Raw genomic sequence first — 15,736 nt, 5'->3', positions numbered from 1 at the left:
GACAAGAAAAGAGAGAAAAGAGAAAAAAGAAAAGAAAACAAAAGAAAAGAAAGAAAGACATTCATCCCCATTGGCTGGATGTAATCAAGCCCTGATCTCCACTCACTTATTTGAGAATATTACTCAGTAACTCCATCCAATTTTTCAGCCCCCTATTTGCAAAGCTCCCATCTTGTAATATTTGAGTTCTAATTTTCCCAGATTTCTGTTCTCCCAAGACAAAAATTTAGTGATGGATGAGGAAAATCAAAACCTATTTTGTAGGTAGGAAAGCAAAGAAACAAGAGACACTGTGAACAAATGACTGCCTTTGGAAATTTCCCTGAATGGGAGGAATCAGAGAGACGAGGCTGCATTCTGATCATGCCACTTCCTGGGCTGGATGACCTCGCAGGAGTTTCTTAATCTCTTGGGTCTCTCATCTGGGGGTGGAGCTAGCAACACATAGTGATTTGATCTTTAAATAATGAATACAGAATGCCTACCACAGTGCCCAGCATCCAGTGTACACTCATTAAAGGTGGGATACCTCCCTCAACGGTGCCCACCCCATGACTCCTACTCTAACACTCAGTGAACAGAGCTGTGTAGATGCAGTGAAGGCTTCCTTGGACACAGCTGACTCCTTTGCAATCCTGCCCCTTCACTGTTGATTGTTCATTCATTCATTCATCTGACAAATATTTATTGGACACCTGGCATCTGCTTGGCACTGTTTTAGACCTGGAGATACAGCAGCAAACAATACAGACAACACCCTTACCCTTGGAAACTGACATTGAATGGGTGACATTACATTAACTGCATTATATTACAATAGAATATACAATGAATCCATGTGTTAGAGGATAACATGCTGCAGAGAAAAATAAAGCGGGCAAAGGGAACAGAATGTGCTGGAAGAAAGGGCCACAGAAGGTTTCACTGAGAAGGTCACATTTAAGTCAAGACTTGAAAAAGGAGAGAGAGCCTTGTAGATATCTTGGAGAAAAAGTCCCAGACAGAGGAAAAGGCAAACAGGCTTCCCTCTCTCTCTCTCCCCATCACATCTCAAAACTTCCATTTGAAAGCACAGCTCAAGGCCACAAGAGCAGGCTGACCACAGGGACTGCAGTGAAGTCAAGAGATGACTCAATTCCTGATTTTCTTTTCCTGGTTCCCCCTCTCCATCCACAGCTCTCCTTCCTTAGCTCAAGGTGTCACATGTGGGTGGACTCTGCCTTTCCTCCACAGAACTCCAGAACATTCCCCAGACATTAGCTCATTGATCCTTTTCCCTGGCAGCAAACATAATCCCTCCCTACCAGATGGAGGGCCAGGCCACTGGGCAGCAGTGACTATCCCTGGGGAGAGGCGGGAGGAGCAGCCCAGTGCTTGCTCGGTCTGGGAGCTGGCTGCCAACTGCACATTCAGGTGAATCTCAGCATCCCCATCTGGAGGAAATGCAGCAAAATCCACCTAAACCTTCATTTAGCAGAAGAGAGGCCCAAAGAAATGTCTGTAAGGGCAACAATGAAAATGTAACAAAAGACAAGGGAAAAAAAAATCTCCAACCTCCCTAACCTTCCCTTTTTAAATCAATATTTCCTTAGTCTCTGGTGGGTGGGAAGATCCTGACATTCACTGACCAATGTAACTGCAGTGGCTACATTGGTAGCTACTGTATTGGTAGACCAGTACAACTCAATCTATTGGTGGGGAAAGACCAGTTCTCTTTTTCCAATCCACAACAGATCAATACTTTTGTAAAATCTAATAAAAATGAATTACTAGGCAAATAAGAAGACAAGAAGATAAAACCCCAAATGTGTATCATTAGATTCAACAGACATAAAACCATGCTGTCAAATTGCTATGAAAGTTTCTGAACACTTACTCTCAATTTCTGTACGTATCTTGTCATGGACCAGAAACAATTAGGTTGCAGCCTGGCCCTGGTCCTTGGGCCTCACTTTAAAAAGCATTGAGCTCACATGGTTTTCCCAGGAATGTGGAAACTAGGAAGACACTTGGTATAAAAATCAGTCAATAATTCCAGTGATGACCAGGACAGAGGGCAGGGCTGCTTTAGGAAACAGTTATTTAGAGACCCAGTGATGTGATTATTGAACATGATTTACTCTGCAGCCTGGCTGAAAAGAAATCTACGAAGAGCCAGGCGTTTCTACATTAGCTGCAAAACAATGGTTTATTAAAATCGCCATGCCTCCAAGTGAGTTCACTGTAAATGTACCCCAGCTTCAAACTTGACCCCTGGAGTACGGTGGGGTGGGGGCGGCGCCGCTGCTTCAAAGCAGGTGACTGTAATTTTCTTTTACATTTAACAGGCTAGATTCCTTGTCAACACACAATCTTTTGTATTCAGTCCCTCCACCTCCTCAACTCCAAAACAATAACTTTGAAAACTAGAAAATGACTATTCTGATAATGGTGCCTAATTCCTTGACATACACCTTAAAGAACAACAAAAAAAAGAAAGGAGTACATTTCAAAGTGCTCAAAATAGAGGAGAAAAGTTCACACGATTCTTTTGACCAAAAATAACACCCATGACTCAAACACATTCACTATAACAATCCATCAAGCTAACACACGGTGCCTGCTTATAATTTATCAGCTATGCAGAGTACTTTGTCTCCCTGTTACTGAGAAGGACTCTGTGACCATCAGTTTAGAATAACAGCACTATGTAAAGGAAATGTCAGGGAAAAGTGGCAGCCTGCCTAAGACTGGGTTTCACAGGGAAGGAAAACAAAACCAAGAGATTCTTTTCTCTAAATTTTTGGGGGCAGGAGGCAGCATAAATAGCAAAACATAAAGAGGTTTAAAAAGAAGCCTCTTTTAAATATTCAGATCAAGCGAGAGCCGACATTAAAGGTTGACATTTTTGCTCTGATAATAGTGGAATGTTGAATATAGTGGGATATGTGGTAGAATCCATATATTTAAGTCACTCTTTCTAGATAGGAGTTCATTAAAATTGTGATGGGAAAGGGAGGGAAAAGAGATTTGATGAAAACATAGCTGTGAGATTCAAGGCCAAAAGGATATGACAGCTCTCCATTCTGAAATACCTTCCTTTGTCAAGGAACAACTCAATCCCCAATTACAAATGATGCCTGCAGAAACAATTCACCAAAGTCAGCCCCTGGTGTGGGAACTGGGAGGCCCTGGAAATTCTCTCTGGACACGGATGATGACTACAAATACTGACAGTTGTTGTGAAGGCAAAGACCAGGGAATTGACAGAGCCGTCGAACCTCACCCCAACCTCTTCCCAACTGTTTGCAGGAACCCTTACGGAGGGAGGTTAGCCACGTGGGAGAGGGGAGCTATCTTGCAGCCTTTCTTTAAGCCCTACTGCACCCTGAACTCTAGCTCTTGCCTCTATTACCATTCCAATTCCCCTATAAATGCCGCAAAGTATGTCAGAAGGGTTCACACTACAGATGCAACATGTTTTCTAAACTTATAAGAACCCACGGGAGATTTTAAAATACAGACAGTTCCTGATTTAATGAAGCTCTGACAACTTTACAATGGTGTGAAAGAGCTACGCATACAGTAGAAACTGTAGTTTGAGTATCCATATAGCCATTCTGTTTTTCAGTTTCAGTATAGTATGGAATAAATCATACTTTATAAAATAGGTCTTATGTTAGATGATTTTGCCCAACTGTACACTAATGTAAGTGTTCTGAGCATGTTTGAGGTAGGCTAGGCTGAGCTAAGCTATGATGTTCAGTAGGTTGGGTGTATTAAACGCATTTTCAACTTCTAATGTTTTCAATTTACAATGGGTTTATCAGAATGTAACCCCCTTGAGCATCCCTTTACGATTAAAACCCTCAGCAAAATCTGCATAGAAGGGATATACCTTAAGGTAATAAAAGCTATCTATGACAAACCTACAGCCAACATTATGCTGAACAGGGAAAAGTTGAAAGCATTTCCCTGAGAATCGGAACAAGACAAAGATGCTCACTTTCACCACTTCTATTTAACATAGTACTGGAAGTCCTAGCCAGAGCAATCAGACAAGAGAAAGAAATACAGGGCATCCAAATCGGTAAGGAGGAAGTCAAACTGTTGTTGTTTGCCGATGACATGATCATATACCTAGAAAGCCCTGACAACTCCTCCAAAAAGCTCCCAGATCGATACAAAATCAATGTACACAAAGCAGCAGCACAGCTATACACCAACAGAGGTCAAGCTGAGAATCAAATCAAGAACTCAATCGTTTTACAAAAGCTGCAAAAAAATAAAGTACTTTGAAATATGCCTAACCAAGGAGATGAAAGACCTCTACAAGGAAAACTACAAAGTACCACTGAAAGAAATCAAAGACAACACAACCAAATAGAAACACATCCCATGCTTTTAGACAGGTAGAATCAATCTTGTGAAAATGAAGATACTGCCAAAAGCAATCTATAAATTCAACACAATTCCCATCAAGTACCCTCATCATTCTTCACAGAACTAGAAAAGACAATCCTAACATTCATATGGAACCAAAAAAAAAGAGCCCGCATAGCCTAAGCAAAACTAAGCAAAAAGAACAACTCTGGAGGCATCACACTACCCGACTTCAAACTATACCATTAGGCCATAGTCACCAAAACAACATGGTACTGATATAAAAATACGCACATAGATCAATGGAGAAGAATAGAGAAGCCAGAAATAAAGTCAAATACTTACAGCTAACTGACCTTCGACAAAGCAAACAAAAACATAAGGTAGGGAAAGGACACCCTATTCAACAAATGATGCTGTGATAATTGGAAAGGCACATGCAGAGGAATGAAATTGGATCCTCATCTCTCACCTTATACAAAAATCAACTCAAGATGGATGAAGGACTTAAATCTAAGACCTGAAACCATAAAAATTCTAGAAGATATCATCAGAAAAACCCTTCTAGACACTGGCTTAGGCGAAGACATCATGACCAGGAATACAAAAGCATATGTGACAAAAACAAAGATAAATAGATGGGACTTAATTAAACTAAAAAGCTTCTGCATAGCAAAAGAAATTATCAGCAGAGTAAACAGACAACCCACAGAGTGGGAGAAAAATCTGTGCAAACTATGCATCTGACAAAGGACTAATATCTAGAATCTACAAGGAACTCAAACAAATCTGCAAGAAAAAAACAAATATTCCCATCAAAGAGTGAGCTAAGGACATGAATAGACAATTCTCAAAAGAAGATATACAAATGGCCAACAAACATATGAAAAAATGCTCAACATCACTAATTATCAGGAAAATGCAAATCAAAATCACAATGCAATAATAACTTAAATCAAAAAATAATAGATGTTGGCATGGATGTGGTAAAAAGGGAACACTTTTACACTGCTAGTGGGAATGTAAACTAGTACAACCACTATGGAAAAACAGTACGGAGATTCCTTAAAGGTCTAAAAGTACATCTAACATTTGATCCAGCAATCCCACTACTGGGTATCTACTTAGAGGAAAAGAAAGTCATTATATGAAAAACACACTTGCACATGCATGTTTGTAGCAGCACAATTCACAATTGCAAAAATATGGAACTAACCCAAATGCCCATCAATCAACGAGCAAATAAAGAAAATGTGGTGTATACACACACACACACACTCACACCCACAAACTAGAGAGGGAAAACTCTCTAAGCCAGAGGCATCCTCAAAGTTATCACAGACACAAGTTCTACAGATGCTTCTCTCCATGGTCAGTTGCTTTGTTGTTTTTATGTTTTTATGAATACTACTCAGCCATAAAAAGGAACAAAATAATGCCAATTTCAGCAATCTGGATGGAGCTGGAGACCATTATTCTAAGTGAAGTAACTCAGGAATGAAAAACCAAATATTTTAAGTTCTCACTGATACGTGGGAGTTAAGCTATGAGGAAACAAAGGCATACGAATGATACAATGGACTCTGGGGACTCGAAGGGAAGGGCAGGATAGGTGAGAAGAATAAAAGACTACATATTGAGTACAGTGCACACTGCTCAGGTGATGGGTGCACCAAACTCTCAGAAATCACCACTGAAGAACTTACTCATGTAACCAAACACAACTTGTTCCCCCCAAACTACTGAAATTAAAAACAAAAAAAAAAAGTAACCCCCTTGTAAGCTGAGGAGCATCTGTGTAATCATGGATCATATTTGGCAATGACCATGATGTTAAGGGAACCTATTTTCAATGATCAAATATTTGACAGTGGTCAAATTTGACAGCCCTAAATCTTTCAGATTTGGGAGAAAAGCTTCCATTCTGTACCATTTCTCTTCCTGCTATCAGAAATGAGAAGATGGACATGAAGGGAATCACGATACACCACCCTGAATGATGCCACTTTGGCATAAGTCTTTTGAGCTAAAGGCAACTGAGAATCAACAAATGCAGGAAGAGTTCTCTACACTCCCTTTTCTGCCTAAAAGCAGGCATACGTTTCCCTTTGAGAAGGTGTTCCCCACTCCAGTACCAGGAAGAAAAGAGAGACTCCTATCACCAGAGACAGTCAGATGAATCTTGATAGATAAGTGTTTTGTGATGCTAATTGTCTCAATGAAGTCACTGATGACAAGTGACAGTGAAACTGTTGACCCCTCAAAGTGATAAACATATGTATAATGGACTGAGGTGATGATTCCTGCTGCGGCTAGGCACCCTGAGACCTGACGAGTAACTGAAGTCACGTGGCAGCTGAGATAGTGAGTGTGCACACTCTGTGGAGGGCCGCGAAAACAGCAAAGCAACTGACCATGGAGAAGCATCTGTAGAACTTCTGTCTGTGATAACTCTGAGGCCGCCTCTGGACACCAGGAGTGGCCACCAGAAGTTCTGCCCAAAAAGAGCAGTCACCCCTTGCTGGTCAGCGATTTTAGAAGATTCCAGCCCTCTCTAGTTTGTCTGTGGATGTGTGGTTCTCCCCAGCTACTCGCTGTGGTTTGTCCCCCTCTCTCTCATCACTGCCTATGCACTGAATATACTTACGTGATTGCTAGTGTGTGAAAGCCTCACAACACAAATCGTGAATGTGAAAACATTTAGTTGGCCACTGATTCATCGTGAAACCTCTTGGCCCCTGCTGGAGTTAACATAACTAGGCTGATTCAAACCTGATACAATATTCTTCATAAACAAATCTTACTAAAATAACCCTTATCTTCCATTAATTTCTCCCATATATTTCCTGATTGCTTTCCCACAATTCGTCATCACTCAAAGCCCAAATCCCCTTTCCTTTGTTAAAACGGCACATAAGCCCTGGAGTCTAACTGCTTCCTGAGTTTTATTTTTTTCTGTGAATTTCCATTGCATGTAAAATGTTAATAAAATTGTATGCTTTTTTTCTCCTGTTAATTTGTCTTCTGTCATTTAAGTTTGCAGGCCCCAGTCACTGAACCTAAGAGGAGAAAGGAAAACCTTTATTTCTCCCACAGACAAAACAAAAAACAAAGTGATAAAAGTTTAAGAGAGGCTGGGGGCAGTGGCTCAGGCCTGTAATCCCAGCACTTTGGGAGGCTGAGGCGGGAGGATCACCTGAGGTCAGGAGTTCGAGACCAGCCTGACCAAAAGGGCAAAATCCCATCTCTATTAAAAATACAAAAATTAGCCAGGCGTGGTGATACGCACCTGTAGTCCCAGCTACTCGGGAGGCTGAGGCAGGAGAATTGCTTGAACCCAGAGGTGGAGGTTGCGTGAGCCAAGATCACAGCACTGCACTCCAGCCTGGGTGACAGAGTGAGACTTCATCTCAAAAAACAAAACAAAACAAAAACAAAAACAAAAAACCTTAAGAAAAAACTTTTAACCTTGTGTTATTCCAGACACTGGAAATAGGAATCAAAGGGGTAGGTCACATGTTTTTACCTGGTCCTTAAATATTTCAGATCAGTAGCCAGGAGAGGAAAAGACCAATATTCCAGGAACAGTACGGCAAGTTGAAACTGCCTTTGCAAAATTATGACAGTAAGAGAAATCTGACGTGGCTTCTAACCTCACAGCCTGGCTGTCTTCACTTATTCTCCGGTGTAGAAAGTAGAAAAGTTCCTCTTCAAAGCTCGTCTTGGTTTAAAAATAAAATAGTAGACACTAGGAATAATAGCTCCTTACTCTAAAGCCTCCTATCAACTAATAGTTCTTACACTTTAGCCCAGGCATGTCTGGACAGGCCCAGGCTAGTCTTAGCTCATAGCTTATGCCCCTTCCTTATTTGGAAATGTTATTGCTTCCTTACACCTTTCACAAGCAACTTCTTCTCCTTCTTTGTTCTTCCCTGCGCTTACCTATTTAAGAAAGTTTTAGGCTATTAGCAAATCAGGTATCAGTTTAAGATTGTGAGGTTCAGCTCTAGCCAATCGATGCAGGACACAGCAGTAAGGATGACCTAAATCGTAAGGGATAAATATGTCTGCTTTTTCTTTGTTCAGGTGTGCTCTCGCCATTGTTCCATCTGCTATTGAGCACCCTTTCTGCAGAAAGTAAAGATTGCCTTGCTGAGAGATCTTTTGTCTCCATGCTGACTTTTCTTCATGGGGCCGATTATCTATTTCTAACAATTTTGGTATTTCTAACACCTGGCATGGGCCAGGCTAACTTTGCGAGAAATTTAGTTTATAGTTTAAGTAATAGCCCTTCTCAAAAACTAAACTGCTCTTGTAAAACTAATGAAAAGCCAGCAAATTAGAAGGCCTGAATTCTACTGAAAGGTAGGTATCATTAAAAAATCACCAGCCATTATTCCAGAGATCACAACATTTGCAGTTTCCCTAATTATTCCTGCTAACAGTGCCACTATTGTAGAACCTAAGATTGGCCTTTTGAGATGTCTTTTTAGGTTTTTGCATTTCTGACAACTGGAAAACCTTACTGGGACTAGCCAACCGGTCCCGTGACCCTCACCCAGGAACCAACTCGGCCCAAGAAGACAGCTTCAACTCCCTGTGATTTCATCTCAGATCTGACAGCACTCCCTATTCCCTGGCCCCCTACCTGCCAAATTATCCTTGAAAACCCCTAGTCTTCAAATTTTCAAGGAGACTGATTTGAGTGATTAAAAAAAAAAAATCCAGTCTCCCATTCAGCTGGCCCTGCTTGAATTAAACTCTTTCTCTATTGCAATTTCCTTGTCTTGATAAATTGGCTCTATCTAGGCAGTGGGCAAAATGAACCTATCGGGCAGTCACAAAATCATCCTAAATTCTTCAGAATTTATTAAATACAGTTGATCCTTGAACAACACAGGCTTGAACCACACAGATCCATTTATACGTGAATTTTTTTCAACCCAATGCAGATGAAAAATATAGTATTCACAGGATGTAAAACCCATGGATATGGAGGGCCAACTTCTTGTATCCACAGGTTCTGCAGGGCTGACTGGGGAACTCGAGTATGTGAGAATTTTGGTATACACAGGGGTCCTGGAACCAATCCCCTTTGTATACTGAGGAATGACTTTACATGTAACCTAGCCATGGAAAAGTTATTCTATACGATAATATAAAAATGAGGTATTCCAGAAAGTCTGGTAACATACCTCTCAATCTGAAAGACATATATCAGAAGTGGAACTCAAAAATGAGAGGAAAATAAGAGAGAGAGACAGACAAGCAAGCCCTTGACCTCGGCACTTTCCCAAGAAAAGTAAGGAAAAAGAGAATGAGAAAAAGAGACCAGATTTTTACATGGTATTAAAAAGTTTGATACTCTAGGACCCTCGTCCATCCCTTCAATATGGGAAAGTACTAGATTAAGCAAGAATACATTAAAAAAAAACAGTCTGATGACACATCACGCGTTCTTGAGAGGTGTGATTGATGGCAAACTTAATTGCAATTTCTACTCTGCTGCTTTAGTCTGATGGTGACTCCTGTGTTAATAGTAATAGAGTGAAACTTGCTTTGCTTAGCAAAGGCCCCCTGTTCACCGCAACTGCCAAGTGATGACCTTTGCTACAGTGACAGCTGTCTTATTTACAAACAGAACGACCAGCCGAGAGCTTATTCGTACATATTTTTTGGCTACGCAAGGAGACCTTAGCAGCCTACTGCCACCTCGTAATCTCAAAACACACACTTGTGAATGAATGCATTTCCAGGCCCCACAGGCAAATGCTTTTGAATAGGCTTGGGAGGTTGCTATTTAAATAAATGTTTGCTTTAATCTTGGCCATTATGATTCTGCATCTGCCACTTAGTGGCTCCATTAATAGCTCCCAAGTTCTTTAGACTCACTGAGCCTAAATTTCCTCATCTATAAATTGGGGGGGGGGTGCTTCCACCTTCCTTACAAAATGGTTTCAAGGATTGAGAGGGCTTATGGCAAGGTGCATTAGTCCTCACAATAAAGTTGCTGTTGTTATGATTTGGGAGTGCTCCTAAGGACAGGACCTGGGATTTCTTCCTAGTTTCTCTGGTGTAATGAAAAAGTCATACCATTCAAAGTGATATAAAAAGAAACATCTCAAAGCACTTGAGATCTTTGAAGGAAGTTTTAGGTTCTGAGCAACAAACCAGGACGTATATACAAAGTCACTGTGATTTGCAGTCACAGGAGACTAAAATAAGCTTGACCAAGGAGACTTTTCTACGGAAATGAAAGGCTCCTTCCCATCCCACAAAGGACCACTCTATGCTCTGATTTTTCCAGGGTTGTCACCTTGGCACATGTCACTGTCTAAATAAGCCATCACGTTTTAGAGGCGAGAAAGCAACAGCTCCCTCCTGGACCAAGAGAGATACCTTTCGTGGTATGTCTGTTTGAAATCAAAAAAGGAAAAGACAAAGATCTTAAAGATGTGTTTGACTGTTTATTCAAGGAGTTTTCGCGGGGAAAATGTACCTCTGTAACCCCGAAGAATCCCATCTTATAAGAAAATTAACCCAAGATAATTTAAATTCCCCTTTGTCTGCTTTGCAGGAACTGCTTGTTTAGCAAAAGAAAAATATTTAAAGGGTCGTTGGAGATCTTTTGGTGATCTCTCACTGCAGTGCAAAGGGGCACTCTGTGTACACTTCTGCCTGAAGTCACAAGAAGAAATTTTCATTTCAATATCCCACGAGAAGCTATTAGTGCAATCACTGTTGTCTCAATTTCTCCACAGCTTCTTTAACGGATGATTTGCCATTGGAAATTGGTTGTTTTAAAAAGGATTCTGAGTTCCAAAAGAAAGCCTCAACAACTATATTTCTAGAACTACAAATGTAAAAGTTCTCATCTATCCTTTAATGTGAAGACCCAAAAAGCAAAAAACAAATATATATACACACACACATACACACACACACACACACACACATATACACATATATATTGGTTGCTACGGGAAAGAAGCCTGGCTTAGCAGGTAAAAATTTCTAGCTCAATTTCTGGTTCTCTACCACTCCTAGGCAGAAGGCTTTGAACAAGACACTTAATCTTTAGACTTCCAAAATGGGCTGGACTGAATGTTGACTACGGTTTTCCCCAGCTCAAACAGTCTAGGAATCGAATATAGAAGAAAAAGCCTGAACTAGAGCACCAAACTACAAGCTAGAGGGGTCTGGATTCTAGGCCTTCTCCATTAACCTGCTATGTGCCCTTGGATAAGTCACAGGAAAAATTTAAAATATCCAATACTCATTGAGCACTCTCCAACTAACAGGCAATGCACAGCACAAACACTGTCACATCAATTCCTCATAAGAGCTTTACAAACACATCTCAATATCATGTCCATTATGAACAGGAGGAAACTGAGTCTTTGAAAGGTGACATAGTTTGCCCAGTCAGCAAGTGGAAAGGTTAAACTTGAATCCATGCAATTAAATGCCAGAATCTAAACTCTTTTTATTTATTGCTAACTGTGATGCTGCCCTGTGCCTTTACGAAAGACATACCTCCCAGTGTGACCTCAGAAGAATGCTGGGAGACTGCATGCAGGCATGCATATATACATGGTCTCTGAAAAATACGAAGTGTTTCAAAGACTAAGAATGTGATATTGTTTTCTATCTCATCTCCGCTTCTGAGGAGGAAGCAGAAAAGGAGATGAGAGCTGACGACAGGCCTGGGCTCCTGGGCCCTGCTGTGGCTATTCCTGGGGCCCAGTGGCACTTCTGTCTCCCACGGGGAATGCTTAACCAACTCTTCCCATAATCTATGAGCCGGAACCTGTCTTTGGAGCAAGCTACTTTGAGCGGCAACTGCAACCAAAAGAGTCCCAACAAGGGCAGTGTGTCCTGTTGACAGCCAAGAGCTGTGCTGGACAGAATCAACCTGCTAACATACAATTGTTTAAAAAAGAGATGACGAGGAGGAGCAGCAGGTGAGAAACACTGATGGATGCTGACCTCGTGCCAGGCACTGTGTTGAGGCCTCTACTTGCACTGTCTCATTTGATTCTGACAGCCACACTATGCATTGGGTACCATATTTATCCCCATTTTATGGATGAGAAAGTTGAGACTCAAGACACTCAAAGGAGCCTTCCCAAAGTCTCACAATTAGTTTAGTGGGCGTCATTGCTAACTTCTAATAGCCCTTCCATCCCAAGTGACGAATCAAAGCCGATGAGTGTACAGCAGCCCCCTGGTGCGTGTTACTAGACCAGGAATGGGAGCAAGTCCTACACTGGCCCAGCCAGACTGCAGAGGAGGACTTATTTTCCATGGCTGCATTTTCTGCTTCTCCTGAGGGGAACCAGACACAGAAGGAAGCTGATACTAAATGTAAGAGGAAGCTGAAGAGTTAAAATCGGCAAAATGGTAGAGTTGTCAGTTAAAATACAGAATGTCCAGCTAAATTTGAATTTTAGATAAACAATGAATAATAATTTAATATAAGCCTATCCCCAAAATCACACAGAACACACTTTTGTACTTAAAAAGAGTACAGTTTTCTACATTCCTATCTGAAATTCAAATGTACCAGGTGCCCTGTATTTTTACTTGCTAAATTTGGCACAGTGGAGAGAATGAGTACATGACAACTTCATGAAGCCATAAACCATCAAGTACTTAAAGCCCACACTACCTCTGAACTTCTGGCTAGGTAAGGTAATTAATTCGTTTATTGTTCAAGCGGTTTAGAATTTCTGTCACTTGCACCCCAAAGCATCCTATCTCATGCAGCAGTCACTGGTTCCAACCCAAGCAGGAAGGTGGTAGAGCCCAAGCTCCCACCACCACACTCAGTCCTAAAGGGACAGAAACTTAATGCCATATGAAAAGCTACAAAGCCAACGTTTAGGATGTTGAACTTATATTTTTAGAGCTGTAAGAATGCAGCTTAACAGAGTTACTGGGATTCATCAGATTCTCTTCAGTTGATATAAATTTTTTATTATAAAGTTATGGAATATGAATTCCCCTAAAACTATAAAACTCCTTCATGAATACTAACAGACTCTAAAATAGCAGCAAAGGTGCTGCTTATAACCACCGAAACCTTAAAACCCAAAACACCTGGCAATTCAGGATTAAGAACTCCAATTTTTAAACATTAAAGATAAATTTCTACATTTTGTTTAGGAAAAAAAGTCAATGAGCATCACAGAAAAATGTGACTTTAGATCAAACCTGGAGCATTACAAAATAATCCGTAAGATAGAGAGGGAGTGTATAAGTAAGCACACTGAATGAATGAATGAATGAACAAATGAATGGGTAACCGTAGGACTGAGCTGATCTCTGAGGCTAAATGTGTGTGTGTTGGGCATACTGTTCACCAGCATAAAAAAGTTTCAAGGTAATGACTCCACAGAATCAAGGAATATACATGTGGTGCTGGTACACCATCAATGAGCAGAAGCAGGATGCTGGGTTAGTCGTGACAGCTGGGAAGAGAGCAAATCATTCCTGGGTTGCTATCCGCATCCACCCATTTCAAAGTCCTGCTCAGGCACAGAGGCTTCCCTATAATGGGAAACACACAGCATTAACATCACCATGATCTGGACTCCCTTCAAGTCCATAAAAAGTCGCCATTTAGGGCATGTTGGTACAGAACAACTATAAAGTTAAGGAAAGTTCTAACAAAAGTATATATGAAAATAGCTTGCTCTCTCATTCTCTCTCTCTCTTTCTCATAAATACATGTATAAGAAAGAGTGACTCAGTGGTTCCAACCCAGGCAGAAAGCTTGCAGAGGCCAAGCTCCCACCACCACACTCTCAATCCTAAAGGGATAGAAACTTAATGCAATTTGAAATGCTACAAAGCCAATGTGTAGGTCACTGAACTTGCGTTTTTAGTGTTGTAAGAATGCAGCTTAACAGACTCACTGGAATTCATCAGGTTCTCCTTAGTCAATGTAATTTTTTGAATTATAAAGCCACAGAACATATCTATCTATGAGAGAGAGAGACCAAGTTAATTTATAAATTTAACAAAACCCCTATCAAAATACCAGTAGGATTTGTGTGGGAAGGATCAGAGGAGAACTTGATAAAATGTTTCTAGGTTTTATCTGAGAAAAGTAACAAATAAGAAACCTTTAAAAAGGAAGAGCAAAGCGAAGAAGGTTAGCCCAAAAAGATATTAGAAGTATTATAAAGCAAAACAATAAGAATAATGTGGTAGAACCACAGGACTTTTCAGGGAGATCAAAGGAACAGAACATAGAGTTAAGAAGAAGATCCACATATATATAAGGATCTGATGATAAAAATGTGCATCTAAAACCATTGGTTTGGTCAATAAACAGTGTTGGCCACGGTGCAGGAGAAAAGAAAGTAAAGGCATGTGAATTTTAATGGAAGATGGCTTTTAAGAGTGTGAAGTGGCAGAACCTAAACAGAACAGTATGCATCCACAGAATGGCATGCACCCACCAAATATTATATATCTACCAAATGGTATACACCCGCTAAACATTATGTGCCCACAGAATGGCATTTACCCACCAAATGGTATCACCCACTGAATGTTATGCACCCACAGAACGGTATGCAACTACCAAATGGTATGCGCCCACAGAAGAGCATGTACCCACTGAATGACATGCACCCACTGAATGGTATGCACCTACTGGACCATATGCATCCACTGAACAGTATGCACCCACAGAACGATATGCACCTGCAGAATGGTATACACCCACTGAATGGTATGCACCTGCAGAATGGTATGCACCCACTGAATGGTACGCACCTACTGGACCATATGCATCTACTGAACAGTATAGACCCACAGAACAGTATGCATCCACAGAATGGTATGCACCCACTGAACGGTATGCACCTGCAGAATGGTATGCACCCACTGAATGGTATGCACCTGCAGAATGGTATGTACCCACTGAATGGTATGCACTTGCAGAATGGTATGTACCCACAGAACAGTGTGACCCACTGAATGGTTTGCACCCTCAGAATGGTACACACCCACTGAACAGTATGCATCCACCAAATGGTATGTACCCACAAAACAGCACGCACCCACCAAATGGTATGTACCCACAGAACAGCAGGCACCCACAGAATGGTATGCACCCACAGAATGGTATGTACCCACAGAATGGTATGCACCCACAGAATGGTATGCACCCACACAACAGTATGCACTCACCAAATGGTATGCACCCATAGAAGAGTATACAGCCATAGAATGATATGCACCTACCAAGTGGTATATGTCCACCAAATGGTATGCATCCACTGAACAGTATGTACCTACCAAATGGTATTCACCCACAGAACAGCATGCACCCACCAAATGGTCTGCACCCACAGAACAG

General features: G+C 41.1%; 1 protein-coding gene across 1 annotated transcript in view; it reads right to left on the bottom strand.

Moving 5' to 3' along the window:
* Positions 1-15,736, bottom strand: part of CCDC149 (coiled-coil domain containing 149) — a 77,369-nt gene that overhangs the window by 57,206 nt on the left and 4,427 nt on the right. The window lies entirely within an intron of this gene.

Source organism: Mandrillus leucophaeus, unplaced genomic scaffold (genome assembly GCF_000951045.1).
Source record: "Mandrillus leucophaeus isolate KB7577 unplaced genomic scaffold, Mleu.le_1.0 Scaffold393, whole genome shotgun sequence".
NCBI classification, from domain to species: domain Eukaryota; kingdom Metazoa; phylum Chordata; class Mammalia; order Primates; family Cercopithecidae; genus Mandrillus; species Mandrillus leucophaeus.
Note: the sequence above shows the minus strand (reverse complement) of the source record. Positions and strands in the feature narration are given on the sequence as shown.